The sequence below is a fragment of the Magallana gigas genome, chromosome 5, assembly GCF_963853765.1.
Source record: "Magallana gigas chromosome 5, xbMagGiga1.1, whole genome shotgun sequence".
Lineage (NCBI taxonomy): Eukaryota > Metazoa > Mollusca > Bivalvia > Ostreida > Ostreidae > Magallana > Magallana gigas.
Window position 1 is genome coordinate 8486862 of NC_088857.1, and position 16823 is coordinate 8503684.

The 16823-nt window shown below is 33.4% G+C and overlaps 1 long non-coding RNA gene across 1 annotated transcript; it reads left to right on the forward strand.

Annotated features, from left to right (window-relative positions):
- The first annotated feature begins 14833 nt into the window (after positions 1-14833).
- On the forward strand, positions 14834-16812 carry LOC117692906 (uncharacterized). Its single transcript, XR_010714084.1, has 3 exons — positions 14834-14963; positions 15192-15332; positions 15614-16812. It is a non-coding gene; the product is annotated as an uncharacterized lncRNA (long non-coding RNA).
- The last annotated feature ends 11 nt before the right edge of the window (positions 16813-16823 follow it).

The following is a 16823-nucleotide window of genomic DNA, read 5'->3' on the forward strand; positions in this document are numbered from 1 at the left end:
GTATCGTGCGTGATCGTTCGTGTATCGTGCGTGATCGTTCGTGTATCAGAATCGTGCGTGTCGTTTGTCAACAATAACGTTGCTACCACTGTATGATAAAAAACCAGTTAACAATGTATTAATAATTTTGTTTACAAAGATGCCTAGCTATGTATTCATGTGTACTTGTGATGATTCAGTGTTACATGAAAAAGGTGCTGTTTACAAAAATTGATATTGACGTTTGCATATTTAAAATAATCTGCTTTATTATGGTGATTTTGTTCGGGGGCGTGAGGTTATTTGGTCGGACGAGTTAGGATTTGTTCGGACAAATTCGCTATTTGTTCGGACAAATTAGTTTTATATTTGTCCGAATTAGGATTTGTTTGGACAAATTAGCTATTTTTTCGGACAAATAAGTTATTTGTTTGGACGAATTAGGATTTGTTCGATCAAATTAACTGTTTGTTTGGACGAAAAGTTAATTTTTTATAAAAAGTTTTTTTTTTTTTAAATAAAGAGAAATTTATCTGATCTCTTAATGAAGGGGATAAATGGGGGTGGGCCGGGATCAAGCCACCTTTTTCCTAGAATGTCGTTTTTCCCTCAGATGGTAAATTGCTATATAATATACACATAAATGTTACATGTACTAGTCACTGTTATTTATACTTTATCTGACAAATTTTGATGCGAGAATATAAGCTCAATTCTACGAAAGCTGAGAAGGATCATTCGAGATTCGAGATTCAAAATACGAGATTCGATATACGAGATTCAAGATTCGAAATTCGAGATTCAATATCCGAATTAACCAATCAAATCATGGATCTGAAACCTGTTTCCTGGCAACATCAAACTGTTCTAAATAAAGATCATTCGTACCTGCTCTTTCCTACAAATAAATGTCTTAATAGCTCTTATATAGTGGTTATAAAATGGTTGAATTAACATTGATGAATTAACCCCACACAGTTTAAACAATTAAATTAGTGATAACACTGTTGGCTTTGCGAATCTAAGTGGTTTTGTTTGCCCTGTATGTATTTCCCCCCGAATAATTTTAACCCGAAGTGTATTCGCCCCAACATTTTAAAAATCGGCTCGCGAAGAAAGATCTGTTTAATCTAAATAATTAAAACTGAGTGTGGTTTTAGCTATGAAACAAAACTTTCTGTGTAGCTCCATAACGATGCACCGTAGATAAATTATGAGTAGTTTTACTTTTGATAAACAGGTACATATCCGTACTTGATTTTTAATTTGACTCTTATAATCGGATTTAATATTCCAATAAATATAGGATAGGAAAGAGTAGACGGGACTTTTTGCGCATATCCTACTGTACCATTCATTCAACACAGGTAGTAGCACTCATCGAGTTCGACTTGCTTTCCTTTTTTTATCCACTGGATTTAAAGCTATTAATTTTTGAAAATACTTTGAATTTATGGCCTGATTATATATAAATTAGAGCTGCGCTGGTGCATCTATTTACCCAAATGGACCAAAATATAACTAAATGAATCTAAAAATTTTGACAAAATTAGTTTTAAACGTACGACTCTTTTTTCAATTCTAATCGGGTATGTCCTTTAGAAAAATCTTGAACCACACACATTTTAGCAAATAAAACGACAATTGTTTCATTTTTTTATGGGGAGGGAGGTGGTGCCGGTAAAGGACATATATTGCTTGTGGCAGTTGTGCTATACTCTCATTTGTAATAATAGCTATACTACATATTGATATAAAATGAAAGTTTCCAATTACACTGTACATAGCTTCTATCATGCATTTTGACCCGTGCAATAGTTCACAGGGTCCAAGCCCGTTTTAACATTAATTTCAGTGTAACCATAAATAAAGAAATGGGTCGAACTCTGACCCAGATAAAAAACTACTTCAAAAGCCTAATAAATCAATTAATTTTTAAAACACTCGCAATATACAGGTATTTTTCATAAAAGTAATGTCTGAGATACACTCATGCCGAATTTCAAGTTGATGGGTCTTAAAATAGCTGAGATATACGTCATTATTCTCTCGAAGTCGCCAGTTTATTTTTACTCGGACATTTACCGGTCCAGGGCTCACGATGGGATTTTTGCCTATGACAAAAGCAGTATTGCAACAAGTCAGAGTTCGACACCTTTCTTTATTTATGGTTACATTGAAATTAATGTTAAAACGGGCTTGGCCCCTGTGCAATAGTTTAACAATTTTCAAAGAATTTAATGTAATTCAACCGATCATTTTTGAAATTTAATTTTCTGGATCCCGCCTGGTACGTCCGCCTTCTTGTATATTAGAATTACATGTACGTTGACCATATGTACACATTAACTTAATCGGCTATGTTATGTAACGATAACATTTTTTATCAGTGTTTTTGCAGGATAGGTAACAAATAACAGCCTATTTGTTGGTTTTTGCACTGATTATTTGAGATAATTTGCCGCCATCTTTTATGCATTCCACACACCACTCACAATTTCTTTATTTGGTGTTCTGTGTGTATGGCGACAAATTGGTAAATTTGCACCACTCACCTCTTGTAGCTTCGCCCTGATTACATTTTATTTGGCTAAGTGTAATGTAGTAGTATATTAAATACACACATCTTTGTTTGCAGTGCTTATTTACATCTTTAGAGATTTACTTACAAAGTAAACATTTGTATGATTTATATGTAATGCCAATTTTGGTGCGGGGGGGGGGGGGGGGGGGGGTAGGAAACTACAGAGAAACTTAACTTGTCTGTGATACATATGCCTGTCTATACCTTCTATTCTTTCTTGTTGATATATCAATGAATGGATTATAACAAAATACATGTACAACAATTAATTTTGAAATATTCATGCACAATCAAATTTTTAAAAAGTTTTATTGTTCTCTGCACAAGAAATCGGCAATGTGAACAAATTGGCACCCTATCATCCCTACCTTTAATTGTAGAGAGTAGGTATCCTTCTATATTGAAAACAATTCCAAAAGTAAAACTCATAATAAGTTGTTTATTGGGCAAAATGAAAAAAATTGTATTAATTAATAATTCCGTATGATGTGATAATATCTCAATGATTTGTTTACAATCATAGTACTAGTGTATGACTGTATGCATACATAAAAACGATAAGTAATGCTTATATATTTATTGGTGAAACCGGACTGATTATTTATATTTAGATTATTTAGATACATGTATTACTCTTCATGCGCGGATCTAGAAAGGAGGGGGTCAGGGGATCTGGACCCCCTCCTCGGAAAATTGGAGCTTATTAAATTTACATAGTAAAATTATTTAAAATTGGCCTAGGACCCCCTACAGAAACAAGAGGCCAATTGGCCTTAACGGTCACCTGAGTAGCATATATCCCATACACAAACTTGTCATGGAGTCTCATATATGCATCTAATTAATTAGGTTTCATACTTGAGTAGAAAATTTATAAATTTGTAATGACAACCACATTTAATTCAAAAAGATCTGTGAAACCTATAATTTTGGTGAAAAACTAAAAGATCTGATCTACAAAATAAAGAATTCAGTTTTCCTTTCAGGTGTGTGGGAGTAAAGAAGATAATTTTTTAACGTTATATGCATTAACATCTATACATCCATTTTGGCCCTGCCCTAGAGTCAAAACCCATACCCCAGGGGACATGAAAATTAAAATTTCAGTAAAGGACTTCCTGGTAAACATAATTATTAGTCGTTTTTATACCCCCGCTCCGAAGGAGTCTGTCTGTCTGTCTGTCCGTCCGTCTGTCCGTCTGTCTGTCTGTCCGTAACAAAAATTTATGTCGCATTTATCTCAGCAACTATTTATCGCAGATGCTTGAAATTTTAACACAGTGTTTGTTAAGGCATGCCATATCGTGGGATATATTTTTGTACCAATCGAACGTCAACTTCCTGTTAAATGACGACTTTGCTTATTTTTAAGCCAAAATTTTCAAACAAATTTTCGTCAAAGATTTCTCAGCAACTGTTTATCGCAGATGCTTGAAATTTTTACACAGTATTTGTATAGGCATGCCATATCGTGGGATATATATGTGTACCAATCGGACGTCAACTTCCTGTTAAATGACGAATTTGCTTATTTTTAGCCAAAATTTTCAAACAAATTTTCCTCAATGATTTCTCAGCAGCTATTTATCGCAGATGCTTGAAATTTTAACACACTATTTGTTTAGGCATGCAATATCGTGGTATATATTTTTGTACCAATCAGACGTCAATTTCCTATTAAATGACGACTTTGTTTATTTTTTGCCAAAATTTTCAAACAAATTTCCGTCAAAGAATTCTCAGCAACTATTTATCGCAGATGCTTGAAATTTTAACACACTATTTGTTTAGGCATGCCATATTGTGGGAGATATTTTTGTATCAATCGGACGTCAACTTCCTGTTAAATGACGACTTTGCTTATTTTTTAACCAAAATTTTCAAACAAATTTTCGTCAAAGATTTCTCAACAACTATTTATCGCAGATGCTTGAAATTTTTACACAATATTTGTATAGGCATGCCATATTGCAGGATGTATTTCTGTACCAATCGGGTGTCAACTTCCTGTTAAATGACGACTTTGTTTATTTTTAGCCAAAATTTTCGTCAAAGATTTCTCAGCAGCTATTTATCGCAGATGCTTGAAATTTTAACACACTTTTTGTTTAGGCATGCCATATTGTGGTATATATTTTTGTATCAATCGGACATCAACTTCCTGTTAAATAATGACTTTGTTTTTTTTTGGCCAAAATTTTCAAACAAATTTTCGTCAAAGATTTCTCAGCAGCTATTTATCGCAGATGCTTGAAATTTTAACACAGTGTTTTTTCAGGCATGCCATATTATGGGATATATTTTTGTACCAATCGGACGTCAACTTCCTGTTAAATGACGACTTTGCTTATTTTTAGCCAAAATTTTCGTCAAAGATTTCTCAGCAGCTATTTATCGCAGATGCTTGAAATTTTAACACACTTTTTGTTTAGGCATGCCATATTGTGGTATATATTTTTGTATCAATCGGACATCAACTTCCTGTTAAATAATGACTTTGTTTTTTTTTGGCCAAAATTTTCAAACAAATTTTCGTCAAAGATTTCTCAGCAGCTATTTATCGCAGATGCTTGAAATTTTTACACAGTGTTTTTTCAGGCATGCCATATCATGGGATATATTTTTGTACCAATCGGACGTCAACTTCCTGTTAAATGACGACTTTGCTTATTTTTAGCCAAAATTTTCGTCAAAGATTTCTCAGCAGCTATTTATCGCAGATGCTTGAAATTTTAACACACTATTTGTTTTGGCATGCCATATTGTGGTATATATTTTTGTATCAATCGGACGTCAACTTCCTGTTAAATAATGACTTTGTTTTTTTTTGGCCAAAATTTTCAAACAAATTTTCGTCAAAGATTTCTCAGCAGCTATTTATCGGAGATGCTTGAAATTTTTACACAATATTTGTATAGGCATGCCATATCATGGGATATATTTTTGTACCAATCGGACGTCATCTTCCTGTTAAATGAGTACTTTGTTTATTTTAGCCAAAATTTTCAAACAAATTTTCCTCAAAAATTTCTCAGCAGTTATTTATCGCAGATACTTGAAATTTTAACACACTATTTGTTTAGGCATGCCATATTGTGGGATATATTTCTGTACCAATCGGATGCCAGCTTTCTGTTAAATGTCGACTTTGATTATTTTGCATATTCACATCAGAGCGGGGGTATCACTAGTGAGCATTGGCTCACAGATATCTTGTTTTATACAGATGTGTGAGAATAGAGAAAAAGATTTTTAAACATTATATGCATTAACACTTTATTGCCATATTGCCCCCCCCCCCCCTCATGTCCTGAACCCCTGACCCAGGTGCCATGAATTTCACAATTTAGGTAAAGGAGATTGTGGATATCATAACCATGTATTCAGTTTTTTGCCCACATGTGTTGGAGTAGAGAAGAAGATTTTTTAAGATTTAAAACATTTTTACTATATGGCCATATTGGCCCCACCCTAGAGCCTGAACACCTAACAAAGGGGTCATGAATTTCACAATTTTAGTAGAGGACCTCATGGACATCATAACCATGCATTTAGTTTTTAACAAATATATATGGGAGTAGAGAAGAAGATTTTCTAAGATTTAATACATTTTTGACTATAAGGCCATTTCTAAGATTTAATACATTTTTAACTATTTGGCCATATTGGCCCCACCCTAGAGCCTGAAGCCCTGACCCAGGGTTCATGAATTTCACAATTTAGGTTGAGGGCTTCATAGACATCATTATCATGCATTTAGTTTTTAACAAATACATGTATATATGATAGTAGAGAAGAAGATTTTCTAAGATTTAATACATTTTTACTATATGGCCATATTAGCCCCACCCTAGAGCCTGAAGCCCTGACCCAGGGGTCATGAATTTCACAATTTAGGTAGAGGGCTTCATGGACATTATAATCATGCATTTAGTTTTAAACAAATATATATGGTAGTAGAGAAGAAGATTTTCTAAAATTTAATACATTTTTACTATATGGCCATATTGGCCCCACCCTAGAGCCTGAAGCCCTGACCCAGGGGCCATAAATTTCACAATTTTGGTAGAGGGCCTCATAGACATCATAACCATGCAACCAGTTTTTTCCTCACATGCGTGGGAATAGAGAATAAGATTTTTGAAAATTTGGCTTTTTTTGCATATTTGGCCCCGCCCGTGGCACCCCATGGGTGGTAAAGCCATAAATTTCACAATTTAGATTCTTCTTACCATAGAGATGCTTCACACCAAAAATGGTAACGATTGGCCTGGTAGTTTTCAAGAAGAAGTTAAAAATGTAAAATTGTTAACGCACGACGCACGACGACGGACTAAGACCAATTGCAATAGGTCACCTGAGTGACTCAGGTGACCTAAAAATTAGATACGCTTATGAAGTTCTCTACCATAACCGCATTTTTACACAAAAGGGGTGAATAAACCCGGGTTTTGAACTATTACTGGTGGTGAAATACCCCAGGGTTCAAACGCATCAGGTGGAAATGCACCAGGGCAAAAAAAATCATTTAGATCCGCGAAGCACACTGCATTATTACTAGTCTACTTAGATATTCTGTGTAAAAGTAAATACAAATAATATTTAGTTAGGTAGGGAGAAGTGAACATAGCATTTATTTGTATATAAGAGCATGTACGGATGATTTTTATTTAGAACAGTTTGATGTCGCTAGGATACATATTTTCAAGTCCTTGATTTGATTGGTTAATTTAGATATTGAATCTCGAATTTCGAATCTTGAATCTCGTATTTCGAATCTTGTATTTTGAATCTTGAATCTCGAATGATCCTTCTCGGCTTTCGTACAATTCTGCAAATATATCACAATTGTGCATGTCGGTAAAGGGTTGGAGTTGTAATATTTGTTTTGGCATAGCGCGAATATTTTATATTGTAACCAAAAAAAAGCATTGCTTGGAAGGACATCTCCATGAGAGAGAGAGAGAGAGAGAGAGAGAGAGAGAGAGAGAGGTAAGGGGGGAAATCGGACCCCCCTAGTAAACATCAAAGTACTGAGAGTACTGAAAGACGGGGTCTTGAAAGTTTGAATTTGTAATTGTCATGGATTTCCTCGAATATGCTTCCAAAATTAATGAGTTTGAATTATTTGTTACAATATATGTTAATTCGGCTTTTTTTGCAATTGTCTCATACTTTGTCTAAATTTTACTCTATCCCGACCTTCATAATTGTAGAAAATTGACACAACGGTATATTATGTAAAATAAGACCCCAAGGAAAAATTTTAAAAATTACTACTAACCGGGAATATCAAACAACTATATCAAAGTAGATAATTTTAATCATTAGATTTATTCAATTTTGTGATCCAAGGGAAAATCCACAAGTCGGACGGTATCCGTAATAAAAGTTTTATGAAAACCCCGAAAACTCTAAAACTGCTGAATTAACAAACAAAGTGAACATTTGTATACCGATACCAAATACAGGCACCTGACGTTAGAAATTTTTTTTACAATAAGATTCCAAGAACTTTGAGAATAAAAAGATTTATCACGGTCGCCATTTGGATTTTTAAGACCGACTTATCTGACACGATTTTCTTCATTTGCGATTCATGCAAAATTAATAGGTAAAAATAAATCCGTTCGCCACTTACTACTTTTTTGTGTAAACTCGTGCATCACCTACACGAATTACGATACAACCGTTCCTTTCATTAAAAATCATACTCCAAAAATCAGAGATATAAATAACAGAGATTGTCAACTCCGCCATTAGCGTGTAAATGTTACGGGGCCAACCTTACTTTGAGAACTACAAGTGCAACAGCAATCTTGTATGTCATTAAATTTGAACCTGATAGTAAACATGAACATGAACCTGTAAATATTTTAAGCATGTTTTATTTATGAAATATTTACAAAAACTCTTTATCTAGTTTTTAAATTACTTTTTGAAAACTTATTGACTTTTTACAAAGTAATGGTAATGCATTACTTTACTCATGTAATGGTAATGTGATGCATTACTTCAAGAAAATTAAGTAATGGTAATGGTAATTTAATGCCCTAATTCATGAAGTAATGGTAATGTAATGCATTATTTTACAATGTAATTCACCCCAAGCCTGATTCCAACTAAGCCGGAAAACATAAACATTAACATTTAACTTGGTTCTTCAATCGATAAGATTGTATATATTATTTGATGTATAAGTCTTCCAAAATGTATAATCTATTATAGAATTTGCTTACAATGCATTGTTTAAAATTTTAATTCAGTTTTATCAACTAAAGAGCCAACGAACGAGAAGGCAAATTCAGATTTGTTTTTATTTTCTTTGTACAAAATTCCTTTCGAGACGAACAGCAGTCTTACCGCAAGTAGACTGGAAGCCAATGAAACACCTATTTAATTTGTAAAACATCTGTGTATAACCCGTCCCGATTTTAACTTCGGCTTGCGCATGAAGTTTGGTACTATTAAGGTGAAAGATTGTCAAAATAAAATTCACAACTTTTCAAAAATGGCACATTGCGTTTGGGAACTTTATATTAATTTCGATTCCACCATCAACCTCTTCGATTGATTAATGAGCTTGTACACCAACTGAATCGTCAACGGCGCTGTGCATTTAGTTACGTAACTCATTCCACATTTGAACCCGAGGAAGAATATTTTGATCAATAAAACTATTTGGTTATTTTCTAAGTAGAATTTTGTTTATACACAGAGGACTTAAAACAAGATTTAATGCGTGTTTTCATAATACATATTTACTGAAATGCATGAAAACTTTCTGCACTATTTTCTTACGCGTAGACTCAATTCATGTGTTCTACGCGTGCCTTCGGCTGACAGTAAACCAATAGACGGGGTCACGTGAAAATTATCTCTTAGCCCCCCCCCCCCCCCCCCCGGGAAGATTCTGTATCCCCGCATGTTCTTAAATTTTAACTTTTAAAATCAGTATATCCCTGATTTTTACCTCTCCATCCCTCCCCTCATATTCTCTCTCTCTCTCTCTCTCTCTCTCTCTCTCTCTCTCTCTCTCTCTCTCTCTCTCTCTCTCTCTCTGTTATACTAATTAAGTTATTCGTCCGAACAAATATCTTATTCGTCTGAGTAAAAACGTAATTCACCCGAGCAAATAGTTAATTTGTCGGAACAAATAACTTACTCGTCCAAACAAATATTTTTCTGGCCCTTCCTCGTCGCCGTGATATTGCATCTCAGATGAAAGATAGTTTTGCATTTTGTGTAATATACCTTTAAAAGTAGAATTTAAATACGCAAGTATTTTTGTACAAAACCAGGTATGAATTAACATTTCAATTGAATTTCGCAAAATCTAATTTTTGGGTTATTATTGATATATTTTGCATTGTTTATGGATACTACGTAACGGAAACGGATTTTCGTGAGTGTTTTGATTATCTTAAAACTTTACCAGTTCTTATTGAAAAATCATTATGAAATTTATACGCACTGTGTATATTGAAAACATTGTTTGTATATTCAAAACATCAATTATATCAGATAGTATCTCAAGGCATTTGTTTTCATAATCGATAAATTTAATCGTTGATTAGGCACAACAACTTCGCATTTACAATGAAACAATTTTGCAAGACACGTTTGATTTGCCTTATATTGTAGGCTCAGCTCAATTATATGTAGGAGTCACGAGAATTCCCCGTGCTTAATATTTATTCGAAACAATTACAATTTTTTAGAAGTAGTGATAACGCTCTGGTATACTGTGGAATCATTTAAATTCGTCGGGGCCAATTTTCTTGGATTGTGTTTTTTTTGGCTTAGTAATAGGGATGTGATTTCGTGGATGCGTCAGATTACTCTTTCTAAATTTGTTTTCGTTGGGGATTTGAATTCGTGGGAAGGTGGGGCTATCCATTCATATCGAGCCACAATGAATTAATTCTAACGACTCCACAGTTATCTGTGTAAAATACATTATGCAGCAGTCCTCTAACTTGCAATTTCAGAAATAACAGTTTTTGATTCATTTATAGTAATTATAAACTGCCAGTGTCAATCAACATGTGCCGCCTAGAGCTACATATTGATTCAGACGAAGGTGATGTACCATGAACAATTACACTTTCGCGAAGTTAGTTCGACAACTTTAACCAGTATGTTCCCTTGAACCTAAACTATGGTGGCATATCTCTGCCCCTGTGTGCAAGTTATATTTCTATCAAATATGTCGACATGCAAGATAAATATGTTGACATGCAAGATAGTTATGTCAACATGCAACATAACTATGTTTACATGCTAGAAAATTGCAATCAAATAAGAATTACAAAAAATCTCAAATATCGCCCACATGTGACAACCAAGATGCTAGATGCTACTTATCTATATTGACATGCAACTAAGTTATGTTGACATGCAAGATAAATATGCTGACATGCATCTTATTTATGTGAACATGCAAAATGCAACTTAGCTATGTTTACATGCTAATTATATATGTCAACATGCAAACTAAATTATGTTGACATGCAAGATAAAAATGTTGACATGCAAGATAAATTTGTTGATATGCAACTTATAAGTTGTATATCATCATAACTAAGTTGTATGTCAACATAACTAAATTGTATATCAACATAACTTTTTGCCAAGATGCTGGCGGTTTATTCTTAAAACAGAAGTTCAAGTTCCCATGATGGTAGTTATCTAAAGTAGTCAATTTATTGATAAGGCAGCAACATTCACACTCACTTAAATTTGAAGGACAAAAATCATTTTAGTGATGAAATATACAAGTCGTCAATGTGGACTAGAACATAATTCTTGCTCCTACCAGCTGATCACAAAAAATCACATTTTTATGGATGAATTAAAGAGCAACACCAGATGATGTTTAGAATCCCTAGTTTTCATTGAAGTGTGGACTTTGACTATAAGACTGGTAAAGTTCATACGTTTATGTAAAGACAAGAGAAAGTCTTGTAAAGATAGATTTGTAATTGAAGGTTTATTAGTTTAAATCCCACTATGGAAACTGATGTGTTTTGGGTAATTATAAAGACACTAAATCTGAATTGTCTGAGTCCCCCCAGCTTAAAAGGGAGTATCAGCTTATGGTAGGATAAGCTATTCAATTTTAATTAATATTTCTTACTTAAGTTGGTATAAGCACTGGACCTTTACATCTTTAATCGTATTAGCTATAACTATGGCTTGTGAGAAAGGATATCACTAAACCTACATGGTAGCACATATCTGATGATACATATATTTAAGTGTTTTACCAATAGGTTGTTTCTTTGTGATGTTTTCCTTTACAGTATGTCTACCCAGCTCTTATTTATAATTTAATAAAAAAATTCAATACCTAATCATTTTGTTTGTAAACATTATAATGCAATTACATGTTAATATGATTCATGGTTTTTTCAGTCATCATCATAAAAGTAACACCATGCAACATTTGTCTTGCCGATAAGTTTTTAAAAAAAATTTTCTTTGTATCAACATGCCAAAAAACCATATCTGGTTCTTTTTAGAGGTCTGGGAGTTATGTCTAGAAAATATATGTGACACAGCCTTTTCTAGCTCTATTTGAAAAAAAAATTGAGAACAAAAGATGTTCTTTTTATTTCAACGAATAGGGTTTCCGGAATTTAACTAAACTTCAAGATGGCGTTAACTGTTAGCAACAGTTTTACTTACAACAGACAAGAAGTAGTTCATATCTCTAGCAGAGAAAAATTAGTGATGTGATAAAGACTGCCGAGGCTAAAACTAGAGTTTTTTTTAGCTTGCTCTGTCAAATGGGACCAGTTCTATTTATCTGTAAAGTGCAATACATGAACATTTCTCCAAATTTCCATCAAAACGGACTCACATTTGAGAAGTGAATGATCGGTGTGTGTAATACGATGACCAACTTTAAATTTCAAAACGATATATGAAGAGTTGTTACAGAGTGTTAGAATTCCATATGGTATCAAGGTGAACACTCTGCATCTCTTTTTTCCAAATCAGGGTTGCTGAAAGACAGTGAAAATTCTGTTGCCATGGCAACAAATGAATCTAGCGTGTAAAGAATGCCACTCTAAATTGAACAAAGATAGACATACTGCTGTCATAATTACTGGTCAACAGGAGCATGATATAGTTGGCTCTTTGTGAACGATTAACCTTTATTGGGGTAAGTTCTCAGTCTGGAAATATTACAATTTAAATTGATAATGATGCATAGTTTGGAATAAAAAATATGATTTCAAAATGAATATTCGATGGCATTATATATTATGATCTACAAAAATATTATATGTGTGTGTGTGTGTGTGTGTGTGTGAGAGAGAGAGAGAGAGAGAGAGAGAGAGAGAGAGAGAGAGAGAGAGAGAAGAGAGAGAGAATGGAGTATTGACAGATTTGTTTTTAAAAGTGTTATTTTCTCTGTTCTGTATGTTTTACAAAATTTATGTTATTAAATGATATTTTTAGAAACGTGTACAAGTAAAACTATGTGCAAGGTTTTGAAAAATCAATTTACCTTTTGAATTATTGAGAAAAATTTCCCCTTGAGTTGATAAATCAAACATATTTCTTACTTAAATTAAAGAAAGTATCGTTTATCTAGGTATAAATATGCTTTTGAGTTTAAAGTACAGCGGGCATATTTTTAAACAAGAAATATTAGTGATCCCTTTGTGTGTATCCCAATTATGATAAAGGATGGTTCCCGTGCTTCACCATTGTTTATTTATTAACAAGGAAATATTAAACAAACTGTTCTGTTTAAAAACTATTCTCTTCAAGAGCTATGCAGTGTAGTGATTTATGCATGCATACATGAATGTATGTCTCCATTCCTTTCAGATACATGGTTGGTTATTCCAAATATTCTAAACTATGCACCGTTGGTCCCCTGTGTCAGTGATTTTACCTTCGCCATCCTCAGCAAGTCCAAACTCCTTAACAAAGGTTTTTTGAACTCTGACATTAATAGCCACGTCTTCAAGGAATTTAAGATGTTTGGAGGACGCGAAATGGCGAAATCCTAGAAAACGAATGTACCGGGTTTGAACTATGTGAAGTCGATTTGTCACAGATGTGTAGGCTTACAAATGACAGTCCAAATCCTAAGCCTTCTCTGGACAATTCTGGTCCTTGTCGGCACTTTATAAAGGTATCTTGTTATAGTTCAAACACAAGTTTGTAGTAACATACGAAGAAAATGAATATTGAATCATATATAATCATATATCATAAATCGTTTTTATAAAGAACCCGAGTTCAGCATGCAAGACAATTAAAAAACATGTTATGCAAGAACTATACATGTAGTAATGTTATTAGTAAAGAATTATTATTGTTTTTCATATCAGCTCTCCCACAACTTGTACTTGTGTGTAGGGTTCTCGACAACCGATGAATGTATATTAAGAAAATCTCCGATCGGGTCATATTCAGGTATATCGCTTCACTATTTACAACTTCGGAAAAATATGGTTCTATCTATATTTAAATTATGTAAAGGATCTTTGATTATCTTTAATTATTTAAAATAATTGTTTTAAAATGGTTAGGAAGAGATAAAATTGACATTCTTTTTTAAATTTAGACCCTCAAATATATTTTTGATATTTATATCGTTTTTATTATCATTTTAATCATAACATTTTTAAGGTTGGTTTCACGTCACAATATTCTTTGTCAAGACTATGCAGAAAACAAGATGGAAACCATAAAGTCAGCCTTAACATCCACTTCTTTTTGGTACTTTATGAATTATATCTAAATTATTTGATTACTCTTTGTAGCTTGAATTTGTAGATGTTACAATGTATATTTGTAGGTTGCTCTCAATGTGACTGTATCGCAAGCTATACATCAGTCAGTGGAGCTTATGAAATCACCAGTACAGTAACAAACAACCCCATCTTGGTAGAATGTGTGATAAAAATGGATACGGCTATACAGTAAGGTTTTAAACCAGCATCTTGATCTCCATGAGGCTAAGAATTTTATTAAATTGACATATATTTCTTTTTATATATTTAGGTCAAGATCTAGTAAATGGAAGATGCCTACATGTTCTTAAAATTCAGGATATAAATTCGTTCAACAATGCTTCATATCAATAGGTTTGTTTTATATAAAAAAATCTAAAATTACTCGGGGACCCAAAATGTTGCAAAATACACAATAGATGATGATCTGTGTTGGCATTGCCAGGTGGTGTGATAGCGTAAGGTATGTGAGATTACTCAGGTTTACTTTCAAATACATACACTGTATATCAGTTGCTAAGCAATCCGTTATTTCAATGAAGATATAAGCCTCCAGCGACATGACGGTTCCATGGACTTCAATCGGACGTTTGCCGAGTACTGGGACGTGTTTTGATCGCCATTCACAGAAATGAAGCTAGGTAAATATTTACGAAATATCTTATTTTGTGACAAAAAAGGGTAATCTGAGATATAACCATATCCCATTTGTCATAATTACTGGATACTAATATGTTGTAGTAACGACATTATTTGTACTCATGCATGCGCACATGTTCACACAGATGAACCTCTCTCTCTCTCTCTCTCTCTCTCTCTCTCTCTCTCTCTCTCTCTCTCTCAAATTACACATTTTCTTTTTGTTACAGGAAAGGAGGGATCCCATCTGTACTTTGATTTTAAGTACAATGACGCAAGCTTCCGGTATGCGGATTATTATGATGTTTCCATAGGCAGTGCCTCCCACCAATATGCACTCGATTTTGTATACAAGATGGCGGGAAACGCAAGTACGAGGTTTTGAATATTGAAGTAATGGTGCTTCTTTTAATATTCTGTCATTTCAAAAGACCCGGTCGATGAAATCGTATTTTAGTTGTATTACATCATTATATCTTGGGGTATTTGGTTGAAACAAGTATATTCATGCATATACTAGGGGACATTGTTCTTTGGAGTTGTAGCAAGCATTTTTGATGAATGAGTTACATAGTATCAATGTAAAATGTATAGACAACTCCAACATATTCTTGTCTTTATGATTGTCATATCATACTTAGTTAATTTTTAGGTAACATATTACGTAATAATGAGGGCTTTCGTTTCGGAACCCCCGATGTGGATCCCAGTGGTTGCAGATGTCCTACAGTGAAGTACGGCGGGTGGTGACACGATTGTTGCTGGACTCCATTTGGATGATACTGTACCGCGGAAACAACCATCAAACTAACGAGTGAGAAAAAGATGACTACAAGAAGATGAATACAATGAAAAGAAATTTGGCGAAATTTTTGCGTGTTACTAGTACATATGTATCTGAATTAAAAGTGAGACTTCGTAATAATTATAAAGAAACTGATAAGTAAGCATAATTTACATAAGATTCCAGTACTGGGAATAAATACCTCATTCAATCTTTCAAAAAGACGAGAGCTTTGTAGGAAACAAATGTCTTACACACATACAATTCATAAATCCACTACCTTGACTTTTGACCTTAAATGAAAATTGTGACCTCTACCTTTGACGACTTCTGGCCTTAAATTAAGAAGATGTCTTTGTAAATCATTATTTCATTACAAAAAGTCAGAGGCTTTTCCAGATACCAGCGAAAATATTAACGGAAAAGAAAGTTTTACACCGAACACACACACACCCAGTTTCGGAAAAATCCATCCATACCAAATGAAAGACCATTGTCTAAAGAATATGTAACATTTTTTTTTATTTTAGTGTGTCTTGCGTGACAGGTGAGATATTTACATTGAACAATTAATATCCCATAGGAAAATGATAATTCCCACAGGAGAAATGATTCTCTTACAGGAAATATTGAAAATCTTTCCGATAGGAAATTTCAAATTTTTAATGTAAAATTTAGTTTTTCCTATAGGGAAATATATTTTCCTGTAGAAAATTATATTTGAAAGGTAAATATTAAATATCTCTCCTGACAAGTGTTTTATTCTTTTAAAATCCTAAAGAATTGTCCTAATGTCCCGAATTATTTTTTCTTTGGAAATTTACATTTTCCTAAGAGGTTTTAAATGTTTAAGGTAAAATATCTCTTAGGTCGGTTTGGAGACACTAAAAATTAAAACTGAATAACTAACCTATACTTTATCTATTTGGAACATTGTCAAATACTTAAGGAACGAATAAACAGTTTAACCGTGTTGCATTTTGTACTTTTTTATTTTTCATACATACCATTTTAAATACTAATTAACAAAAGCGTAATGAAATATATATATATATATTTTTTTAAACTTCATTTAAAA